Genomic DNA, 17,005 nt, shown 5'->3' with positions numbered 1-17,005 from the left:
TAAACTCATTATTATGCTTTAATGCTGACTTGCGATTCAATCCCCCCCTCCATTTTGTAGTACAATGACCTTGAGGTTTAATTGTGCGCTAATTGAAGTTCTGTAGAAACATCACCAATAAAGATGAAGCAGAAAAATAAACCTTGCTAAGTGCCTCTCTAAATCGACCCCTTTTGATAGATGGTGACTTAAAAGAAGCTGACTTAAATACAGCTTAACTTTTGAATGTTTATTGCAAGTTAATATCCCAGTATGGAATGCAGCTCTGTCTTGGAAAAGACAAAAGGCTGCCTGCCTGTGGAGTCACACCATTATCCCATCTCAACCCTGCTTGCTCCAGCAATTAGCCCTCTTAACCCTAAGAGGAAAACCTTACACTGGTAACAACGGAAGCCTTATTCCCAAGGCTGATTGCTGCATGGCGGAGGGGGTGGTGTGTTAGGAAGGTCACAACCGAGAGGAAAGGGTTGTGTGGTACCCTCTTCCCAAATCTCTGCCACACCCGGCAATTGGGGTTGGGTGGGGTTTTTTTTTGGAAACCCACTTGCTGAGAGATCAATAATTTGGAAGCTCATGCCTACCTGGAACAGCAGCTCATGGTGCCATTATTACACTCGCAACTCATGTATTTCATGCTGACCCAGATGGATGCTTGCTTGCATCATAAGAATCAGTACATTCACCTGGAACCAATTTCCTCTGCATTAGTGTCAAGCCTCCAAGTGTCAGTGAAATTATAGGTATATCTGGGGAAACCGCCATTCGTCACAATGATCACTACAATCAAGTTGTAGTTGCCAAATTGTTTGTTTTTCTGATACGGCTCCTCTACGTTTGATAGTAACCTGATATACAGAGGTAGAGCAGATAAACCACCTTTATTCCTCTAGCAGAGACTCCTCAAATGTGATACAATTGATATAATCTTGTTGACATAATTTGGATAAATCAGTAATGTCAGAGGGAGCTTCCAACTGTCGCATTAAGGTGGGATTCAGTCACATGCCGGCAAGATCAGGTTGCACAATTAAAGTTGATTTGGAGGTTTTCCACAACAAGCCTACCTCCTCAAAAGACTGGACTATCTGAGAGAAGGAAAGTGATGGGGAAATGTACGGGGTGTGTAGGCAGGGAATCCACTGCCTACATTTATACGAAGGAGAAGGTGGAGAGGCAAAGCTGAGGGGAAAGTCTCCCTTGACCTGGTGTTCGTGGTGTACTATTGTGCCCACATCATGTTTGTTTTGAAGAAAACATTTGCTTCTGTCTCAGCCGGGCCTTTTTTCTCTTTGCACGGAGAACACTAGAGTAGGTGGCAGAGTATTATCAGCTGAATCGTCTTCAGATCTGTTTCTTGGTAGGAACATGCAGAAACCAGAACAGGAACAGCTTGTAAAACATCATTGGCAAAGTGAAGCCTGCATGAAGTTTAGCGCCAGATATTCACAACAACAGGCTGTGGAAAGAGAGGGCTGCCCGCTGAGGAGAGGGGCCTGAAATGGGGTGTCATTTGAGGGGGAGATGGCTTGGGGACAATAACTTACCTGACAACGAGGGCTGTAGAGTTGGGATAGGGTGGGAATAAGCAGGGCATGATGAAATGGATGTAATCAACCATCCTTTTCAGGCAGACAGAACTGGCCCACCTTTGAGTACTGCAAATAGCAGCTCTTTTAGCTGGATTGGGTTGGGGCAGAGTCACAGAGAATTTGGGCTGAGAGGAAGATGACTAGTGAATTTATGCCAGGTCAGGATTTGAAGCCAGGCAGTTTCAAAGCGGGAATTGTTGATGATTTGTGGAACACCCTCCTAATGAGATCCACCTGGCATTTTTGTTGACACCTTTTCTGGGTGTGGTAAAGAATGATATCCCCCCCCCAGGCTTTTGTTGGACAACAACCATGTGTAGCATGGTTTCCCCCCATTCTTTCCCCTGCATTGTAATGGGAAAAATAGCACTCCTCAGTAGGACCCCCCCCCCAGCGCTTGGCATTTTTAGAGGCCACTCTTGGGTGAAAGTGGCTACCACTTTCTCTTTGGGGGGGGGAAGAAATTTGATTCAGTTCACATTTAACCCAAAATTTAACAGGTTTGCACTTTCCAAAACAGTAAGAGAACTGCAATACAGCCACCTTCAAAATCCACACTTACCTAAATTTAGCAAATTGGTGGCCATCATTACATCTTGTGGGAGCAGCTTCCATCCCTTTATGCATTGTGCGCAGAGCCTGCTGAATCCGGCCAATGGCCCTCCCCAGTCCAGGATCCTGCTCTCACAGCCGCCAACACAACGCCCACTGAGAAGCCTACGGCTCATGAAAGTGGAGGGAGAAGACAGCCATCCCAGTTAGTAGCCTTACCCTCCATGAACTTGTCCAATCCTCCTGTCAAGCCCTCCAAGTTGGTAGCCATCACTGTCTGCCATGTGAGACGTTTCCATAATTTAATTATGGGCAGCAGGCGTCATTTCATCTTCCCTGAATCTTCAGTTTCATTAGATGACCACGAGTTCATCTCTGTGAGAGAGACGGGGAGAAAAACTTTTCTCTACCTGTTTTCTCCATACCAGACATGATTTCATACACCTCTATCATGCCGCCTCTTACCTTTTCTCACAGTGATGATGGGAATGTATAAATTATTGCAGGAATGGGAAACTAAAGATGAAGAGGTAAAATCATTAATGATCCACTGGGCAAAAGATGTGGGGTATAATATACAACTTGCAGATTGGGAAAGACTGTGGAAGGAGGACTTGAAATTTACAGCATGCTGTACGTTAAAAGAGAACTATATGAAAATGATGTATACATAGGCGCCGACTCCATGGGGCCTGAGGGGGCTCGAGCCCCCTCAAAAAATTTTTTTGGGGGGCTCAGCCCCCCCAATAATTTCGGGCGCCCTTCCAGCAGAGCGCCGCCGCCGTCCCTCGCCAGCCAGCCAGCCAGCCAGCCAGCCGCGCGCCCTAGTCTGAGAGCCCCGGCCGTCCCCCGCGAGATTAGGGAATCCCCGGGGGCGGGGGCTCCTGCCTCGCTGCTTCGTTTCAGCTCCCGCGAGAACAGGGGAATCCCGACTGGCCACACCTCCCAGCCAGCCAATCGGCTGGCTGGGGGGCGTGGCTTGCCCTATTTGGGGCCGGAGCCACTTTATTTGCATATTCATGAGCTTATTTATTATTCATGAGCTTTCCCGGGCCCCCCCAATATTTTTTCTAAGTCCACGTCCCTGGATGTATAGATGGTATTTGACCTGGTAAGACTAGCATAAATATATAAAAATAATACTAGCATATGCTGGAAGTGTAAAGAGAAAGAAGGCACGTTCTACCACATGTGGTGGACGCGCGAAAAGGCAAAGGCATTCTGGGAAATGATATATAATGCATTGAAAAAAATGTTTAAGATAACTTTTGTTAAGAAACCAGAAGCCTTTTAAAGAGGTATAATAGGAGAAGAATTACCAAAGGATATGAAAAGACTGTTTATGTATATGATGGCAGCTGCGAGAATGCTTTACGCCCAGGGATGGAAGGAAGAGAAAACACCAACTAAGGAAGAGCAGATTATGAAGGCGATGGAATAGGCTAAAATGGCGAAGATGACTGGAAGGAACAGACACCAAGAGGACAACAAATTTAATACAGAATGGAAAAAATACATAGACTATATTAAAGAATATTGTAAACACTTAAAGACGTTATTTTTTTTATAACACTTGTAATTTGCAAAAACCAAAAGACTAAAAAAAAGGATTAAATTAAAGTTAGATAAATGTAATCAAATGCGGTAAATATAAAAAAATGTACATTTTGAAAACCGGGGTGGAGTTTGTTATTTTGTTTCAATTGACGTTTGTAATGTTAAAAAATATGAAAAATAATTTTTAAAAAACCACAAGAGGCTGATGGGAAACCCACAAGCAGGACCTGAGCACAACAGCGCCCCCCTGTGGTTTCCAACAATTGGCATTCAGAAACATAGTGCCTCTGACATCCGAGCCATCAGAGTGAGTAGCCCCCATAGGCCTCTCCTCCACGAATTGGTCCACTTGGCCCAAAGTCACCCAAGCTGGTGACCGTTATGGAACTTTCTTCTGGGGGATAAAGTTCCATAATTAATCTGTGTGCTGTAAGAACAAATGCTTCCTTTTATATGTCCTGAATCTTCCAACGTTCAGCCTCATTGGATGTCCAACAGTTTTATTGTTATGAGCGAGAGAGAGAGAGAAGGTTCTCTCTCTCCACTTTCTCCATGCTCTGCATAAATGCACAGACCTCCCTGATGCTACCTGTGGCCTACCTGTTCTCTAAACTACCCACCCACCCACCTTTCTCTACCTGCTTAATTGGTTTGGCCGCCCTCTTCCAACTCTACAATCTCCTTGGGGAGGTGAGGTGACCAGATCTGTGCACAGTACTCCAAATGCCATCGCATCATACATTTGCCTAACAGCTTCATGATATCGGCAGCTTTATTTCCAGTGCCTTCCCTAATGATCCCTAGCACGGGATTTGCCTGTTTAATAGAATTGTAGAGCACACTCTTTCCCACACAAGCCAACCAGATGCTTATGACAAGCCCACCATAGCAGTGCATGTCCCCTCAGAGCCAGTGTGGTGTAGTGGTTAGAGTGTCAGACTAGGACCTTGGGCCCATCTCTCTGCCCCTCAGTCCATCCTACCTCTTAGGGTTGCTGTGGGGACTAGATGAAGAAGGGGAGAACCATGCAAATGCAATAAAATAAAATAAATATCTGGATCTCTGCTAAATAGCAACCTTGTGTGCTTCTCAGTCGTAGCTCTTCTCATATAGGATGTCTTGGTATCTTTTTGATGGCAAAGACTTGTTTTTATTTTATTTTCCCAGTATGTTTTTATAGTGTTTTCATTGCTTTTATAAATTTTACCAACTTTACTGCCACCCTGGAATTATGTATTGTTAAGTTTTATTTTACTCTGTTATTGTTTCAAAATTGTACCTTTTGTGCCCTTTATAAATTTATTAAATGAAAAAGCCTGTCAAGCTAGCAGAGACTTGTTACCTGCAGCATCTTAGTCTGACGTTTTCTGCAGCTGACCTTAGGCCAGCTGCTTGATAGGTATCTAGGAGTGTTTACTGCAGGAATTTGGAACCAGAGTCACAGGACAGACAAGTTGCCCCAGAAAACCTAGTGATGTGACATACTTTATCCCCTGTGGTCCCACAAATCACCTGTTACACATCTTGCGACCCATAAACAAAGGCATGTAATCTGAAAAGTTGATCTGTGTGATTTTGCGATAGATTTATTGGTTTGAAATGGTGGGTGTCTCCTTTTCTGTTCTTTGAATGAGTATCTCTGACCACGTTTCCTCATGATATTGGGGCGGGGGGCATATATAGTCAGCAGCAGTATAGAAACAAGCCCTATGAGGAAAGGCTAAAGAGAAGACAGTGGCAGGGTATGTAATAGCCTTTCCCCAATATTATTTATTTATCCTTTCTTTATTTCATATCTTTATATACAGCTTAATACTAAAACAGTCTCTAAGTGGCTTACAAAAATAACAGATACTTTGTGTGTATGTTCCATTGTGCATTGTCACTGTGTGGTTACTTATAATAGTGATGGGTGGTGAATGCATGAGTAATTGCATACATACCCTGCATGCACTTGAGTTTGTGCATAGAACAAAGACACTCATAAATGTGCCACCCACCTCCCAGGGATTCTGAACCCATAGATTAAATGTCTCCCACTTTTGGAAGGCAAGAAGCTCCAGGGAAGGACTGCATTCTGAGGCTGGCGGAGTCTTAATTCCCTCACCGGCCAAGATTTGGGAGACCTCAGTATCCCTTGGCAGAGGAACCAAACCGAAATAAAGTGAATTTGTCAGGTAGGGATTGTGGCTGTGTGCCCAACTCCACCAAATCCTGGTTCAAGTGCCAGATTTAGGGTGGTGCGAGTGGTTCCCCTATACAGGGCGCTGAGCCAAGGGGGCGCAAATTTGAGAAGATCCATTTTGGGGTGCCAAATTTTGGGCTCACTTGGCGCAGATTACCAGAGTCTGACCCTGGAACCAGACCAATCTAGGGGGATCACCCCAGGCTGCCCAGAGTGATCCTAGGCTGCCAGGGGGTGGGGCATCAGACAAGAAGGAGAGGTGAGTGGGAAGAAGGTCAGGGTAGGAAGAAGGGTGGGAAGGAATGTCAGTTGGGAAAAAGGAAAGCGAAGCTGCAGGGCCTTGTCTGCTTTGCCAGTGCCTTTGCCCCAAGGAAAGCCCCTGCAAAGCAGAACCCACACGACTGAATCCTCAGCTTACTTCCCAAACTAATACATGGATCATAATTACACTTCGATTTTTGTTCCTCTCGCAAAACCTGAGATTCAGTTCTTGGCTCAAAAACCTACCTAAAATGCATTTTTAGATTTGTTAATCTTTGATAAAAAGTGTTTAGGAGCTGAGATACAACATTTAAACATGTATTTTGTGGTAAAGCACACATTTAAATAGTATTTAAGTATGGATTTTCTAAGAGATTTAGAAAAGAGAATCCACAGTTAAATCTGGAAATAGAAAGATTGTAGGAATGGACACATGAAAAATTGACCCAGGCCAACCCTTTGAGAGACCCTCCACCTGACGAGGCCCCCGCCATGTCATTCAATAAAGATACACTCATCCTTTTGGCACTCATGGAAGAAAAGAGGCAGAGATGAAGACATTGACTGATTTATTCAGGTTCTCTAACATGAAGGGAATGGAATCACAGTTGTGATGGGTCCCTTTATAGCTTCAAAATTCAGCTGCGAAGCATCATCATTTCCCGTTGGTTCCAGGTATGCTAATAAAAGAAGAAGCATTAAGTATTGTCAGGGGTTCAGAGACAGAGGCACAGGTGAGGGAGGAGACGGAGAGCGACGAGGAAGAATCCCAGGACAGTGAGGAAGAGGATGACAATGACTTGAGATCTTCCATGAGTCTCTCAAGTGAATCGGAGGATTCTCAGGAGGGGGCGCCCCTAGTCAGGACAAGGGGGGTCACAGGGGGGACCTGCCAGGAGCAGGGAAGCAGCAGGGAAATCCCGAGTGGGAGTGGGAGATCGGGGCCGGCTTCCCAGCGGGAACGAAGGGAAGAGAGGGGAGTTCCCAGTGTGACACATGGAGCGGAGCAGGAAAGAGACAGGGGAAGGAGATCGGGGCAGGACGTCCTGCCGGAAGAGGCGGAGAGTAGTACAGGGAGTAGTGTAAGTGTCAAGAGGAAGGCCAGGGGTAGCGAACGCGCGCCAAGTTCAAATGTGGAGGCGCGCGGAAATGGAGAAAGCCCGGAGGAGGAGCCTAGCCCCAAAGCACGAAGGAGGGGGGAACAGGCATCTGAGGAATCCGCTTCAGGAGAGAGCAGGAGGGAAGGAACCCAGGGGGGCAGAAAGACCCTGCGGAAAAGGAAAGACAGGAAGAGGTGGTCTAGCACAAGCCTCTTAAGTTGGTGTAGAGGTGGGACCGACTCAGAGGGGACTTCAAATGTCTGACGTTAGAGACGCGGGGCTGCGCGCCTCGGTTGTGGAACCAATAATGAACTGCAATAAACATCCTTGTATATAAGAAGAGCTTGGCGTTGGTCTTTTGTGAGCTGAGACCTGAGGCAGCCCCTGACAAGTATGAAACAAGGTTTGTCTTGAATTGCAACAGCCTTTAAAGAAGCTCTAAAATGACACACCAGTTTAGCTATCGCTAACATCTTTCAGTGCAGTCTCTGCCTGCCTACTCATAAATCCACATTCACATTCGCTTGACTTGTAATTTGATCGCATTGTGTACCAACTAATTATTCTGGGTCCTAGAGCTTTTCATGCTGTTCTGCAGCTGTGCCATAAGTTTCTTGAGAAAATCTGATCTTGCCAGAAAACCTGAAGAGAGATTTGGCCCACTTGATAATGACCGCTCCCCACATTAAATGGGGGGGGGGCCCTTTGCATGGTCGCACGCAGCCCCTGGACCCTACGCGGCACCATTAGCACAGGCTTGGCTTCGCCTCCCCCAGGTGAGATACCTAGAGGTCTCTACCTACCTCAGTCAGTTGCCGAATTCTGCCTGGGCAGGCGTTGCCAAGGTGATCAGGTTAGGTAGGGGGAGGGACCCCTGCCCACACAATAGAGGGAGGATCTTACCTGGGAATCTTCAGTTGGCTCCAGAGCTTCTCCCACCCTACCCACCCTCAGTTAAGACTTCTTTTGCAGGTTAACCTTTTCTCCACAGGTACGTGGGCGCTGCTACGTCAGGGCCGCTGTTGAAGGGCCGGAAAGGAATTTCCCTGCATTGGCAGGTTTTGCCTTTCCTGTAGCAAAATGGCACAACTTTGGCGGTATCAGGCCTTGGGCGGAATCCTTTAGTCTATCTTCTCTGAATGGAGGGGGGGCGTGCAGCGGTGACCCACGCCTCCTTCCTCTTTGCGGCGGTGATACCAGGGTTCCCCGTTAAAGGGGTTGTTTGAGGGGAGGCTTTGACCGTACGCCTAGAGGTCGTCATTGCTCTCCCCTGCGACGGTGCCGTAACAGGGGCAGACTCTCTCTGCTTGAACATATGTTCTCCAGAGCCAGCCCACCCCCCCCCACTGGATAACCCTGATGTTCCCCAGATCCCCAGTGGGGAACTGGGAGGGATAAATGCCCAATGCCTGAGCCAAGGTCTACCCACATCTGAAACATAATAAAGTTGTGGCCAATTTTAATCCCATAGCACGTTGTCTTGAGTCGTTATTCCACATGGGGGCCGCCCAGGGTTTGGGGGACTCTGCCTCTCCACGCAAACTGATTTTGGAAGGGCTTGTGAATAGCTTTCTTTGAAGTTTCTGCAGATCTGCGGGCAGGGGCCGTTTTCTCCCACCTCCTCCCTTTCTTCCCATGCCCCCTCCCTGGCAATAGTTTTTCATTAGAGCTTCCCACCATTGAACTGCACCCCCCCCCCAGTTATTGCCTGTCTGGGACCTGGGATTTCCCCCTCATTTTCCAGATGACCCTGTTCTGCAATAAAACACTCACGTTCTGATCGTATCACATCTTTCTGCATAACTGCAAAACCTTCCCTCTTAAAAAATTGAAAGGCCGTTCTAGAGAATGCAGAGGTGATAAGTTGGGAGCAAGGAGGCCAGAAGCCTAGAGTGCCTTTAGAAACCCTCTTAATAACCTATTTGGAGGGGGGAGCAAAGAGTCCTGGAAACTTAGCTTGTTCTCTTTACCTTTTAGCAACAGGTAACCCCCAGACTGACCCCCCAGAGGGTGGAGCAAGGCAGATAATACTCAGAAAAATCTGACAATGCACAACCCAAGTGTGCACAAAGAAACCTGGTTTCCTGGAGATGGTTCCAGGACAGAAGTAGAAAGTGCACCCATGGAGCCACCGAGCAAAGCAAGTCAGGATTTTTCAGGCAAATGTGGATTGGCACTAAGTGTATATACTGGGAGTAGCCAACAAGGCTACCATCACCCCTGACTATTAGCTATGCTGGTCAGGACTGGTGAAAGTAGGAGCTGAACGTGGAGTTCAGCAGCTTGCCTTCCCTTGGTGTGTGGGCAGAAGGTAGATCAAGGTCTCCTGGCAGACTGATTCCCCTAGTGATTTGCAGCAGTTCTTCAAATACAGCTGCTTCTGCCTCCCAGTTGCTTACCAACAGCAACAAAAAAGCCAAGGTCCTAAACATGTGGCTGAAATGGAGAAGGCTAACCAGATGTGCACTTCTGTGTGGAAGGGATGTGTGAGCTCTGCTCAGTTCTGGTCCTGAAAAGAAATCCCTCTGCTCACCCTGTCCTTTCCTTCTAACTGCATGTCCTTTGCCCCTGGTTCAGCTTGATAGATCATGGGAGTCAATTCGATAAGCACATTGCTATACAGGATTGCAATCTTAATGTGGTGCCACAACACCAACGAGAGGGGCTACTCACGGTGTCCGGCTCAGTGGCGGGCAGCCCATTAAGGCAAGCTCAGGAGGTCCTCAGCCAGCGCCTGCCTCCTTGCTGACAGCCACTCCAGGGAATGGCACTGCCTGCCAGTCTTCTTTGTCTCAGGGCTTCTCCACACTTACTTTCCATGCACTTCCTAGGCACAGCCCATGCTTTAAAGCAGGGGTTGCCAACCTAAGGCCCATGGGCCACAAGCAGCCCACGGGGGTCGTTTAACCGGCCCTAAGAGCTTTGGATGAAAGAATGTTTTAAATTGTTTTTTACAATGTTTTCTTAAAGCTGCAATTGAGTTTAGATCTTTTTAGGATGTTTTAATCTGTTTTAAAATATTTGCATTGTTTCTCTATTAAATTCTACTTCTGTATGCTGCCAAGGGCTCCTGGGGGAGGAAGGGCAGGATGATGATGATGATGATGATTATAATGCCTTGTATTTCTAACTGTTTCTAAATTTGCACCAATAAATATAAAGTAGCACATGTAAATCTGTGTCCATAACTGACCAAGCCTCTATTCACTGACAGAGGGAGATTCTCCCCCTGCCAGTGTGGGCAATGCATGAATAGGCCCAGTGCCAATCTTTTACTTTTTCCTACCTTTTGTCACAGCATTCTGCTCCGCTTCTGCTGCATGTGCATTTCATGCCATTAGCTCCATTCCACTCAGACCCCATTCCGTGTTTTGTCCCATCCAAAGGAGAAGTGCATCCATCTGGAGGAATGACTGATCCTAGAGATGGCAGGGAGAACACGGTCAGTTTCATCGACATCAGTGCCCGCACTTCCAAAATGCAACAAAAAGCAGCTGTTCAAATCAGAAGATAACCTGGGGAAATGATCACCACTTGGCACCACACTCTCCTGGTTGCCCAGCCTGTAACAGCACCCACAGCTTATTTCTCCAGTCTGGCTCTTCCCACTGTGGGAGACAGCCTGTTTCTGAGTCCCAGTTGCTCCTGTTCTCCGCTTGTGGGCTTCCCCCTGGGGGAACAGACTAGTTTATCTCCCAAGATTGAGAAGAATAGCACCTGTACATCTTGCCTGAAAGTTCAAATTATGCAAATGCTAGAAATGCACTCTCCTCCCACTTTCAAAAAATAAAAACGGGGACCTGGAAATTACGAGGCACCTGTGAGAGAGGGCAGTGGTTCCCCCCACCCCTGCCTGCATGGATGCCCATCACCACAACCAATGGTTTCAAAATACACCTCTGCAGCTGCAGTGGTTGATGAAATGGTTGATGAAACGACAGGTTGTGGTCTGGCTGGTGCCTTTGGGTGCATGTGTGATCATTCACCAAGTTGTATATTAGGCCAGGGATGGACAAGCTGCGACCTTCCAGGTGTTTTTAGACTCCAATTTGCATTTTAGACTCCACCCACCAGCGTGGTTAATGGCTGGGGATGGTGAGAGTGATGGTCCACAGATTCCCCACTCCTGTGGGAAAGAGAAGATACACACCATTGCCCACTCAAATCTTTAATATTTAGGGAACCTGAAGAGGGGACTGGATACTGAAGGAGGACAACTCTGGCAATCCTGCAAAACACAGTTTGAGAAGGTATGCCCAGAAGGCAAACCAAAGGAACAAAATATGGATGGTAACTGATCAAGTGCATGGATCAGGAAATAAGAATAGTTCCTGGTACATCGTAAGGCTGTGCACACACTCCCCTCTATAGGGAAAACCTATTGCGAAAGAATTTTGTATACTGAGGAGATAGGTTTTTTGGTTTATACAAGTCTTCCTGCTTCATTATTGGCCCATCCTAAAAGGTTACACCCTTTAGGACTCTCAGGGGTTGCTTTATTGCCCTGAATGGCTAATGTGCTTCAGGGATAAGGGCTGGCAGGGTGTGGGAGGACCTTTGGATGTCAGTCCAGCCAGCATACAGCCTCTCAGGGATGTCAATCTTCCTGATAGGGTCTGACCTTTGAGCTTTGACGTAGGCGCTGATCTGTTCCTGCTGTGTACTGGCCAGCTAAAATCTCTCTGTTATTATCCTCTGGTGCTCCTGATAACTGAAGGGGAAAGTATTTTATCTTGCTTATGCTATGTTATTGTGTGGACAGGCGGAGTCCCCAGATCCTGCACGGTCCCCCCGTCATGTGGAATAACGACTCAAGACAATGTGCTATGGGATTAAATTGGCCACAACTTTATTAAATTTCAAATGTGGGTAAACCTTGGCTCAGGCATTAGGCGTTCTCCCTCCCCAGTCCCCGCCGGGGACCTAGGGAGCATCAGGGTTATCCAGTGGGGGGGGGATGGGCCGGCTCTGGAGAACATATGTTCAAGCAGAGATGGCCGCCCCCGTAATGCCGCCGCCGCAGGAGAGAGCAATGACGACCTTTCGGTGTACGGCCAAAGCCTCCCTTCAGAAAACCCCTTTAACGGGGAACCCTGGTATCGCCACTGCAAAGAGGAAGATGGACAAAAGGATTCCGCCCAAGGCCTGATACCGCCAAAGTTGTGACGTTTTGCTACGGGAAAGGCAAAACCTGCCAATGCAGGGAAATTCCTTTCCGGCCCTTTAACAGTGACCTTAACGTAGCAGCGCCCGCTTACCTGTGAAGAAAAGTTAACCTGCAAATAATAATAATAATAATAATAATAATAATAATAATAATAATTTATTATTTGTACCCCGCCCATCTGGCTGGGTTTCTGGGTGGCTTCCAAAGAAACCAAAAAAACACTAAAATATCATACATTAAAAACTTCCCTGAACAGGGCTGCCTTAAGATGTCTTCTGAATGTCAGGTAGTTGTTTATCGTTTTGACATCTGATGGGAGGGCGTTCCACAGGGCAGGCGCCACTACCGAAAAGGCCCTCTGCCTGGTTCCCTGTAGCTTTGCTTCTCGCAATGAGGGAACCGCCAGAAGGCCCTCGGCGCTGGACCTCAGCGCCCGGGCAGAACGATGGGGGTGGAGACGCTCCTTCAGGTATACTGGGCCGAGGCCGTTTAGGGCTTTAAAAGTCAGCACCAGCACTTTGAATTGTGCTCGGAAACGTACTGGGAGCCAATGTAGGTCTTTCAAGACCGGTGTTATGTGATCTCGGCTGCCGCCCCCAGTCACCAGTCTAGCTGCCGCATTCTGGATTAGCTGTAGTTTCCGAGTCACCTTCAAAGGTAGCCCCACGTAGAGCGCATTGCAGTAGTCCAAGCGGGAGATAACTAGAGCATGCACCACTCTGGCAAGACAGTCCGCAGGCAGGTAGGGTCTCAGCCTGCGTAACAGGTGGAGTTGGTAGACAGCTGCCCTGGATACAGAATTGACCTGCGCCTCCATGGACAGCTGTGAGTCCAAAATGACTCCCAGGCTACGCACCTCTTCCTTCAGGGGCACAGTTACCCCATTCAGGACCAGGGAGTCCTCCACACCAGCCCGCCCCCTGTCCCCCAAGAACAGTACTTCTGTCTTGTCAGGATTCAACTTCAATCCATTAGCCGCCATCCATCCTCCAACCGCCTCCAGGCACTCACACAGGACCTTCACCTCCTTCACTGGTTCTGATTTGAAAGAGAGGTAGAGCTGGGTATCATCTGCATATTGATGGACACCCAGTCCAAACCCCCTGATGATCTCTCCCAGCGGCTTCATATAGATGTTAAAAAGCATGGGGGAGAGGACGGAACCCTGAGGCACCCCACAAGTGAGGGCCCAGGGGTCTGAGCACCCATCCCCCAACACCACTTTCTGAACACGGCCCAGGAGGAAGGAGCGAAACCACTGTATAACAGTGCCCCCAGCTCCCAACCCCTCTAGACGGTCCAGAAGGATGTTATGGTTGATTGTATCAAAGGCCGCTGAGAGATCCAGCAGAACTAGGAAACAACTCTCACCTTTGTCCCTAGCTCGCCGGAGATCATCAACCAGTGCGACCAAGGCAGTTTCAGTCCCATGATGAGGCCTGAACCCCGATTGGAAGAGATCCAAATGGTCCGCATCCTCCAGGCGTGCCTGGAGTTGTTCAGCAACCACACGCTCAATCACCTTGCCCAAGAATGGAAGATTTGAGACTGGGCAATAGTTGGCCATACTGGCCGGGTCTAAAGATGGTTTTTTAAGAAGCGGTTTAATGACCGCCTCTTTCAGTGGGTCTGGGAAGGCTCCCTCACGGAGGGAAGCATTCACCACCCCACGAAGCCCATCGCCCAGTCCTTCCCGGCTTGCTTTTATTAGCCAGGATGGGCAAGAATCAAGGAGACAGGTGGTTGGTTTCACGTGTCCAAGCAGCCTGTCCACATCCTCGGGGGTAACGGATTGAAATTGATTCCATGCAACTTGACCAGACAGAGCTCCAGCACTCTCCCGCCCCAGCCTTGCTCCCACAGTGGTGTCTAGCTCCTTCCGAATATGAGTGATTTTATCTGCAAAAAACTTTGCAAAATTGTTGCAGGAGATCTTGGGGTCTTTACAAGGCCCCGGTGGTAAAGGTGGTTCCATTAACTTGCGGACCACCTGAAAGAGTCTCCTGCTACTATTTTCTGCAGATGCAATAGAGGCGGTGAAGAAAGTCTTCTTCGCCGTCGCTATCGCCACTTGGTAGGCTCGACGTTGAGCTCTAACCTGTGTCCGGTCAGATTCGGAGTGAGTTTTCTGCCACCGACGCTCTAGCCGTCTCAGCGATTGTTTCATCGCCCTCAGCTCCGAAGAAAACCACGGGGCTGTCCGGGCTCCATGCAATCGGAGAGGGCGCTTCGGAGCCAGACAGTCGATAGCCCTGGTTAACTCCGCATTCCAGCGGGCCACCAGGGAATCAGCTGAAAGGCCATCAACATGGGATAAAGCATCCCCTACCACTCTCTGGAAACCATTTGGATCCATTAAGTGGCGGGGGCGGACCATCCGAATTGGTCCCACCTCCCTGCAGAGGGGAAGGGTCGCGGAGAAGTCCAGTTGCACCAGGAAGTGATCTGACCATGGCACTTCTTTGGTTTCGCTTTTAGTTAGTGTCAGATCACCCACGTCACTAGAGGTGAATACCAGGTCTAAGGCATGTCCATGACTATGAGTTGGGCCAGACTTATTCAGGGACAGCCCCATGGAGGCCATGCTTTCCACGAAGTCCCGAGCGGCCCCTTGTAAGGTCGTGTCGGCGTGGATGTTAAAATCCCCTAGGACAACCAAACTAGGTGTCTCCAGGAGAACATCTGCCACGACCTGAAGCAGCTCGGACAGGGAATCCTTGGTGCAGCGGGGAGGTCGGTACACCAAAAGGAATCCTGTACTGCCCCTATTGCCCAACTTCCAGAACATGCACTCAGAAAACTGGGTCTTCCCAGTAGGACGCCTGATGCAAACTAATGACTTCCTAAAAATCACTGCAACCCCCCTCCCCGCCCACATGACCTGGGTTGCTGTGCGTAAGAGAAACCTGGTGGGCAAGCAGCAGCAAGGACAGGCCCATCTGCTTCCTCCAACCAGGTCTCTGTCACACATGCCAGGTCAAATCCTCCATCCACAATCAGGTCGTGGATGGCAGTGGTTTTATTCATCATTGACCTGGAATTACACAGCAACACCTTCAGGTTATGTGGGTTTCCCCTGTTGATTCCAGTATCCATCTGGTCAAGGCCAGACCCGGAGGCAGGGATAGTCTTCAAACAACGACTAAACCTGCCTCCTCGGTAATGACATGGTCTAGTCTTAGCGTAAGTTTTTCTGTGAAGAAAAATTAACCTGCAAAAGAAGACATTAACTGAGGGTGGGTAGGGTGGGAGAAGCTCTGGAGCCAAGTGAGGATTCCTAGGTAAGATCCTCCCTCTATTGTGTGGGCAGGTAATCCCTCCCCTACCTGGCCTGGTCTCCTTGGCAACGCTTCCCCCAGGTGGGATTGGACAACTGACTGAGGTAGGCGGAGACCTCCAGGTATCCCACCTGAGGGAAGGCAAAGCCAAGCCTATGCTGATAGGGCCGCTCCAGATCTAGGGGCTGCACGCGTCCACGCAAAGGGCGCCCCTCATTTTAAGCGGGGAGCGGTCATTCTGCTAAAAGTATGTTTTTTATGCTGTGTTCGAGCCTGACACTATAAAGGCAGTGAACTCCTCTCCACTACTGTTGCTGTTGCCACTGAATCCAAAAGAATGCTTGAATTTCCAAAACACCCTTCACCTGATCCAGGACAATCTAGGAATCAACCCTCCCACCCACGAACCAGTCCTGAATCCATTTGGGTGGGGAGTTAATGTTTAGCTGTTGCTTTTAACAAGGTGGTGAAGCTGACCTCTGCAGTCTTCCTTCTGGACATGCTGTCTCCTGACAGCTTTTCATTGCTCTGGAGGCCTGATTCAACCCAGGGCAATTTAGGGCTGTCTCAACCTGACTCAGCCCAAGCCTGGATCTCCATGAATTTGGCCATCTGGTGCCTTGTCCCAGCAAGTAGGGGTGGGTTGAAGTCTATGGAAATGCTTGATTGAGTGTGCAGGCCCTGCTCTTTCTTCATGAAAATTGTTCAACATTGCTAGTGCAAATATTTCATAATAAGCACATTTTGTATGCAGTTTTGACTAATGTCCCCATTTTTGCAAGTGATTTCTCCCAATATATTGCATTTATTTTTATATTTTTGCTAATATGTTCATTCTTACACACGCTTTTACCTAGCATATGCATTTCTGTAAACACTATTTGTTTGGAGAACTGCCTTGCAAAATTCATATAACTGCAGATTGCAAAGGAAGACTTTGTTTTGTTTCTCATGTCTTCTAGAAAATGATAATTTGATAGATTCACCTTCAAATGCAAACTGAATGGAATTTCTCTCGCATCCCTAATCCTGAGTCAGGATCAATTTTTTATTTTAAAAAAAAGCCAAGCATGAAATAATCAATTGCACAAATCAGTAGGCTGTTCAATAACTTTACCATCTTTAACATTTGCTTTATTCATGGTTCGGACACAGGCGCCTTGGCACTTGCCCAGCCAGGTGATGCATAACATGATCAGGATGAGAGCAACTTTCTGAAAAAGAGGAATGGGAAGAGGGAAGAATTCAGCAAAACAGGCATTCAGTTGCTTTGAGAGTTTACACTAAGCTTTGACTCCACTAGAACTTTGTAGTTA

At 47.9% G+C, this 17,005-nt stretch overlaps 1 long non-coding RNA gene across 1 annotated transcript; it reads right to left on the bottom strand.

Annotated features, from left to right (window-relative positions):
- Nucleotides 1-6,696: 6,696 nt before the first annotated feature.
- On the bottom strand, nucleotides 6,697-16,908 carry LOC310710493. The gene is made up of 3 exons (XR_014528093.1): nucleotides 16,807-16,908; nucleotides 10,531-10,663; nucleotides 6,697-6,824 (listed from the first exon to the last, which is right to left on the bottom strand). It is a non-coding gene; the product is annotated as an uncharacterized lncRNA (long non-coding RNA).
- Between the last annotated feature and the right edge of the window lie 97 nt (nucleotides 16,909-17,005).

Source organism: Podarcis liolepis (genome assembly GCF_965112155.1).
Source record: "Podarcis liolepis genome assembly, chromosome: 7".
In the NCBI taxonomy this organism is placed as follows: domain Eukaryota; kingdom Metazoa; phylum Chordata; class Lepidosauria; order Squamata; family Lacertidae; genus Podarcis; species Podarcis liolepis.
Note: the sequence above shows the minus strand (reverse complement) of the source record. Positions and strands in the feature narration are given on the sequence as shown.